Below are 7,489 nucleotides of genomic sequence, written 5' to 3'. Positions count from 1 at the left end.
ACACTAATTAATAAATAAAAACCAGTCATACCAAATCATAATTCATGCACTTGTGATTAGTTATACCAAGATACATAATAAGTTATGATCGGTTCTACTATAACTCACACATATTGGTAATCCAAAGATATGCAATGAATAACAATACCAATTAAGCCTAGAGATTTCCCTTTCGATTCATAAAACAAGTTCATGAATGTACTTCTTTTAAACAAATGTAAACATTATTTCCTAGGATGAAATCTTCACCTTTACCCATACACATAATCACAATAGCATTCATACGAATATGTCGATGTCATATCTTACGAAGTTCAAAAGATAAACGTTATACCTCGTATTCTAATTCCTCAACACTATGAACATGTGATCATGTCTCATTACTAGAGTATAATAATCACTCACAGCTTCGTAGTTATGTTTTCAATATAGCACGACTTGAAAGATACCTTAGGAATGAAAAATTTCAAGTCAATATTACTAACCTCAAGAGGAAGGATGATGTCGTCGTTGTAGCTCGTTACTTCTTCACATTCTTCAGGTCTTCGAGTAATACTTGTATGTCTCATATTCGTAGACTTTCTAGTCTAACCTATACAAAGTTGTCTCTAGTACATAATCAAGCGACTCTTAGATGAGTTTTGATTCACTAAAATATGACAACCAAACTTGACATACCAACGCTTGGTGGGTTCAACCAAGATAATCTCTAACAATAAATATATTAGTACATGAAAAAAACGATTTTTAGAAAATAACCTACTCAAGTATGCAAACGAGTACGCATACCTAAGTGGTCGGACTAAGTTTGGGTTCGCAAGTATGCGAACAGGTATGCATACCTTCCAAACTCAGTTGAATTTCCGGTCATGAAATTACACCAGTACGCATATGGGTACTATAGTTCCTGGACTTGGAATAACTTGCAACAGTTAGCATACAAGTACGCATACTATGCTATATCTGTTAGAGCATAGCTCAGTCAAACTCGCAAGTGTTTCTATCTCAAGTTTGTTTGTCAATGTTAGTGATCAAAACTATAAGTCTTGATTTCTAGTCTACTTATAGTAATGTCTCGGACTAGGATATATTGTGTATTTGAGCATTAGACTTCACGACGTTTATCATTCGAAGACAAAGAACTACTAAGGAGAGCTTGTGGAACTTCATCAAAAAAGGGTATGTGGAGACTAAAACTCATCTATCACTTGGAAAGTCTATTTCTACTCTATCTCCTATATTGAGACAAAAGTCGTTTTACTATATAGTATTCGATTATACACATTTGAGATTTCGAGCTGAGTTTAACTCGCTTACGTATTTCTTGAAATATGTGTTGGTAAGCTTTCGCTTCAACCAAGTTTATCTTATATTCTTGACGAAAGTCAAAAGATGATCATGTGAAAATCGCCGAGTAATATCTTACATGGTTTGTGATACAATAATTTGGTGTAGACTTGGAATGTTTCGTTATGATTATTTCAATAACTTGAAAATTGATTTGATGCTAATAGTTCGTGAAAACAGCTATTGTCATCCTATAAGAATGTTTCAATGATTGAAATAGAGTTTAGAACACTTAAACATCATTGGACTATGAACATAGTATGTGTTCTTGCATATACGTGATCCATGACCGGAACTATAGTATGCATACCCGTATGCGTACCTGTTAGTTGAGAAATTCCGAGAGCCTAAGTACACATACCCGTATGCGTACTGGCGAAGGGTTTGGGGCCGGGAATTTCTACTGTGTTTGGAAGTATGCGTACCCGTTTATATACTGGCAAACCCAAACTCAGTCCGACAACTTAAAGTATGCATACCCGTTTGCATACTTGAGTGGTTAAAGTTCTAAAGTCGGTTTGTTCATGAACTAATACATTTATATAATAAGGAATGCATTCTATGCCAATCGTGGCTATAATGTTCATGAATTGATTCGAGTGAATCAAACTGATTTTGCTTCAATTGGGTTCTTGTATACTTCTATGAGAATATAACAGTTGAAAAACTCTATAACTAGTTTCATTTGAGTCATTTGAACTAGTTATGGTTAAGATGATTAAAGTTGATATGAGAGTGTTCATATAGATAATTTCAGTTAACTACTGTTGAGCCAACCTAGTATACACGTTTAGGTACGGTTACTCAAACCTAAATGAAGGTACATTTCATTTGTGTATAACAAGCTAAGTTTGATCTAACGGTTGAAAGATATTAGCTTGAATCTAATCAGGTTTTCATCTAACGGTGAATATTGAATGCTTAGTTACCAAGGTAACTTAGATTGCAAGCCCTGATTTAAAAACTATATAAGGGAGAACTCTAGCAACTGAGAAACCTAATACCCACATCTTCTGTGTGATACTAGTTGCGACTAGAGTCGATTCTCCTTTAACCCTAGGTTTTTAACGAAACATTGTAGGTTAACGACTTAAATACTTCATTGGGATTGTGAATCCATACCCAACTATTTTCTCTGTAGTTGCACGTTTTGATCTTACTTTTACTATCGTGATTGAGTATTATCTTTGCTAAGATTTGCTTGAGATTTATCTCCGATAGGTAAGATGAAAAGTAGTCACAAACATCTTCGTCTCATTGTTTGTGATTCCACAATATCTTGTTTCTCTTCCATACGATTAATATTACTGTGATATGGTTGATAATACTAGGCTATTCTTCGGGAATATAAGTCCGGTTTATCAATTGGTTCCTGTGCACCTTGATTTATCAAAAGACGGTACAAAACTCATAGGTATTTCTGTGGGAGACAGACATATCTATTCCAATAAACTTTTCTGTATGAGAAAGATTTGTTTATCAAGTCTACGACTTTGGGTCGTAGCAACTCTTAGTTGTGGGTGAGATCATCTAAGGGAATCAAGTGCGTAGAATCCTGCTGGGGTTCTGAGACGTAAGGATCGCAACTGTACCTTGATCAGTGTGAGATTGATTAAGGCTCAAATACATTCCAGCCCGAAGTTCATTGGTAGTAGGATAGTGTCTGTAGCGGCTTAATACAGTGTGGTGTTCAAATATGGACTAGGTCTCGGTGTTTTTATGCATTTGCGGTTTCCTCGTTAACAAAACTTATGGTGTTTGTGTTATTTCTTTTCCGCACTATATTTTGTTATATAATAGAAATATCACAGGTTGCGCGTTAAGTTCAACCAGTTCTTGAATCCTACCTTTGGGTTGTTGATTGAATTGATTGACACTTGGATATTGGTTTGTGATACCATCCAAGTTATTTCTCTTATTCAACCGGGCTCGCAAATTTCTATTTGTTTGATTGCAGATTGAATTGAGAAATTGAGATATAACTCTTTGATATACTTTTCTATAGATTGAGTCTGACTGTCTAGTTAATTCTCTTGAAAGTATATTGGAATTTGTCTATTCATATTGTCGAACGAAATATTGGGTGTGGTTGTTAAACCCCCGCTTTTTAAATATCCAATCATGGTAAATGGTTCTAAACTCTCATTTCAATCATTTAAACATTCTTGGAAGACAACAACAACTGTCTCCAACAAACTACTAGATTCAAAGCAATTTTCAAGTGATCGATAGATCAATACGAAACATTCCGAGTCGACATCAAATGACTGTCTAACACAAATCATGTAAGATGTTACCATGAGATTTTCACATGTTCATGTTTTGACTTTCGTCAAGAATATAAGATGAATTTGGCTAAAACGAAAACTTACCAACACATATTTCGGGAAATATGTAAGCGAGTTAAACTCAACTCGAAATATCAAATGTGTATAATCGACGTCTATATGGCTATACGACTTTTGTCTCAAATAGGAGATAGAGTGGATAGACTTTTGAGTGATAGATGAGTTCAAGTCTCCACATACCTTTTGTTGATGAAGTTCACAAGTTCCCCTTAGTAGCTCTTCGTCTTCAATCGATGAATGCCCTGAAGTCTAAAACTCAACTACACTTTCTATCCTAATCCGAGACTTAGCTATAAGTAGACTAGAAATCAAAACTTATAGTGTTGGCAACTAAACTTGACAAACAAGCTTCAGATAGCAATGCTTGCGAGTTTGACCGAGTAGTGCTCTAACACCTCTGTCCCCATATCTTGTCCTAATTTATAAGAAGTAATTTTCCATATTCCTCAAGAAGTATGAAATCGCAAAGAAAATTAGCGGTGTCAAAAAATTACTAAAAATATTATAGCTATAACACGTGTACTCTTTGTTTATAATTGCCTATAACTAGAGCATCGCTCGGTTGAACTGAAAAAATTTTCTATCTCAAGCTTTTTGGCAATGTTAAATATACAAAACTATATTTTGACCTCTAGTCTACTAAAGTCAAGTCTCGGAAAAGGATTGGAGCATGATAGTTGAGTATCAGAAATCACCGAATATCCTTAAAGATTGAAGACAGAACGAAAACAAAGACATCAACAAGGACTTCATCAATAAAGGTATGTGGAGACTGATTTCATTTGGAACTCTTGTTTAATTCTACCTTTGTAATCAATCGAAACAAGTGCTCACTCGATAGAACGATTTCTAACAGTTAACATACATTTATGTACACACTCGAGTATATTTGAGCATAATACTCAAGTGAGAATGAAATTTGTCCTTGGAAAGATTCCCACATTGTAGTGAGTGAAAATACGAGTCCAACGAGAAAAGCATCACTCAAATCCTAGTTATAACGAATAAGTGATGAGTGACTTATTAAAGTAGGAATGACTAAAGGGAGTTCGTCAATAGAAAATTGCCCACGAACTTTCAGTGACGGTTCGCTGACTAAACCGAAAAACGTGACTGAATGCCTATTTTAGTCAAGGTTTTTATTTTTCATATTTTAGCAAAAATGATTGTTCTTCCACACACAATTTATTTCCATATTAAACCGTGTGTGATGTTTTATACCAATTCCTAAGTTAAATTGTGATTTATCTTATTTATTAAGAGACAATTACAAAAATACAATTTATGCTAAGTGAAAAAGCGGGGGTATAACAACCACACCCAACAATTCGATAGCAATCTGTATGGAAAAACTCCAATATACTTTTAAGAGAATCAGTTAAGACTCAATCTATAAAACATATATCAAAGAGTTTATATCTCAATCTCTCGATTTGATCTTTACTCAAGCAAGTAGAAATTTGCGATTCTTTATCAAAGAGAGATAAACTTGGATGGTACCAAAGACCAATATCCAAGGATCAATCAATCAATCAACAACCAAAGGTCGGATTTCCAATTGATTGATTCAAACGCACAACCTGTATTATTTTAATTATATAAACAAATATAATTAGAACAGAAATAACACAGACACCATAAATTTTGTTAACGAGAAAACCGCAAATGCAGAAAAACCCCGGGACCTAGTCCAGATTGAACACATACTGTACTAAGCCGCTATAGACACTAGCCTACTCCAAACTAACTTCGGTCTGGACTGTAGTTGAACCCCAATCAATCTCACACTGATCCAAGGTACAGTTATGCTCCATACGCCTATGATCCCAGCAGGATATTGCGCACTTGATTCCCTTAGCTGATCTTACCCACAACTAAGAGTTACTACGATCCAAAGTCGAAGACTTTAACAAACAAATCTGTAACACACATAAAAGTCTACAGTAATAGATAAATTCGTCTCCCACGAATGTACCTACAAGTTTTTTTACGTCTTTTGATAAATCAAGGTGAACATGAACCAATTGATAAACCTGACTTATATTCCCGAAGAACAGCCTAGTGTTATCAATCACCTCACAATAATCTTAATCGACGCAGCGAAAAAAGATATTGTGGAATCACAAACGATGAGACGAAATGTTTGTGATTTCTTTTCTATCTTGCCTATCGTAGATATAAATCTCGAGCAAATTATTACAATCGAACTCGTAATGATAGAAACAGCAAGATCAGATCACAAAACTACGATAAAGTAGTATCGGTTTGGATTCACAATCCCAATGAAGTCTTTAAGTCGTTAACCTGGTTTTAGAAGAAGAAAACCCAAGGTTAAAGGAGAATCCACTCTAGCTTAGCAAACTAGTATCACACGTAAGGTGTGGGTATTAGGTTTCCCAGTTTTTAGAGTTCTCCCTTATATAGTCTTTCAAATCAGGGTTTGCAATCAATGTTAGCTTGGTAACAAAGCATTCAATATTCATCGTTAGATGAAAACCTGATTAGATTCAAGTTAATATTTCTCAACCGTTGGATCGAAAACTTAGCTTGTTACACATAAATGAAATGTCCAATTTTGGGTTTATGAACCGTACCCAAACATTAACATTTGTTGGTTCAACAATAGTTAACCAATGGTTAGCCATATGATTACTTTCATATCAACCATATTCTTCTTCACCATAACTAGTCCAAATGACTCAAATTAACTAGTTAGAGAGTTGTTCAATTTCTTAGATCTTTATGTAACTACACAAGACACAATTGAAGCAAAATCGGTTTGATTCACTCGAATTGGTTCATGAACTATATAGCCACGGTTTGCAATTGCATTCCTTAGTTTATTTAAACATGAGTTCAAGAACAACCGATTTTATATATAACCATCTCAAGTTCGCAGACTGGGTTCGCGGACTTAAGCTCATGGAAGGAGTACACAAACTCCAGCAGAAATTCTCGGGCCGAGAACTTCCGCAAGTTCGCGGACTTGGTTCACGCCACTTCCATTTCTCTTGACCAACAAAGTTCACAAACTTTGGTTCAAGGAATAAGGACTTATACATATATGTGTTTCCACAACAATGCTTATATCCTACCAATGGTTATGTAATCTAAACTCTCATTTCAATCATTGAGACATTCTCAGAGGACGTTATATAGCCGTTATTCACAGACCATTTTTCGTCAGAGAAATTCTCAAAGTGATTGAAACATAAAATGACTTTCGTCACTAGGTAAAGATGAATTTGGTTAAAGTGAAATCTTACCAACACATATTTCGAGAAATAGATAGGCGAGGTAAACTCGGATCGAAATAGAAAATGTGTATAATGAAAGTCTATATCAAAAACGACTTTTGTCTCAAGAGTAGGAGATAGAGTAAATAGACTTTTGAGTGACAGATAAGTTCAACTCTCCACATACCTTTTAGTCGATGAAGATCCACCAGTTCCTTGAGCAGTTCTTCGCCTTGTATGATGATTGCCAGGGAGTCTTGAGGTCAACTACACTTTCTATCCTAGTCCGAGACCTTTAACTATATAGGCTAGAAATCAAGACTTATAGTTTTGATCACTAACATTGACAAACATGCTTGAAATAGCTACGCATGCGAGTTTGACCGAGCAATTCTCTAACAATCTCCCCCTTTGTCAATTTTAGTGACAAGTATTAATACTTATGGAATACAAAAAATATATAAATAAACTTTGTAGCTCCTATTCCACATGTCTAATCTTCAACATAACTTTAAATCTTCATCACTTCCAAGTAGTCCAATGATCCCAAAGGTTGTA

This window comes from Papaver somniferum, chromosome 2 (genome assembly GCF_003573695.1).
Source record: "Papaver somniferum cultivar HN1 chromosome 2, ASM357369v1, whole genome shotgun sequence".
NCBI lineage: Eukaryota > Viridiplantae > Streptophyta > Magnoliopsida > Ranunculales > Papaveraceae > Papaver > Papaver somniferum.
The sequence above is the reverse complement of the archived record's forward strand: the minus strand, read 5'-3'. Positions refer to the sequence as shown.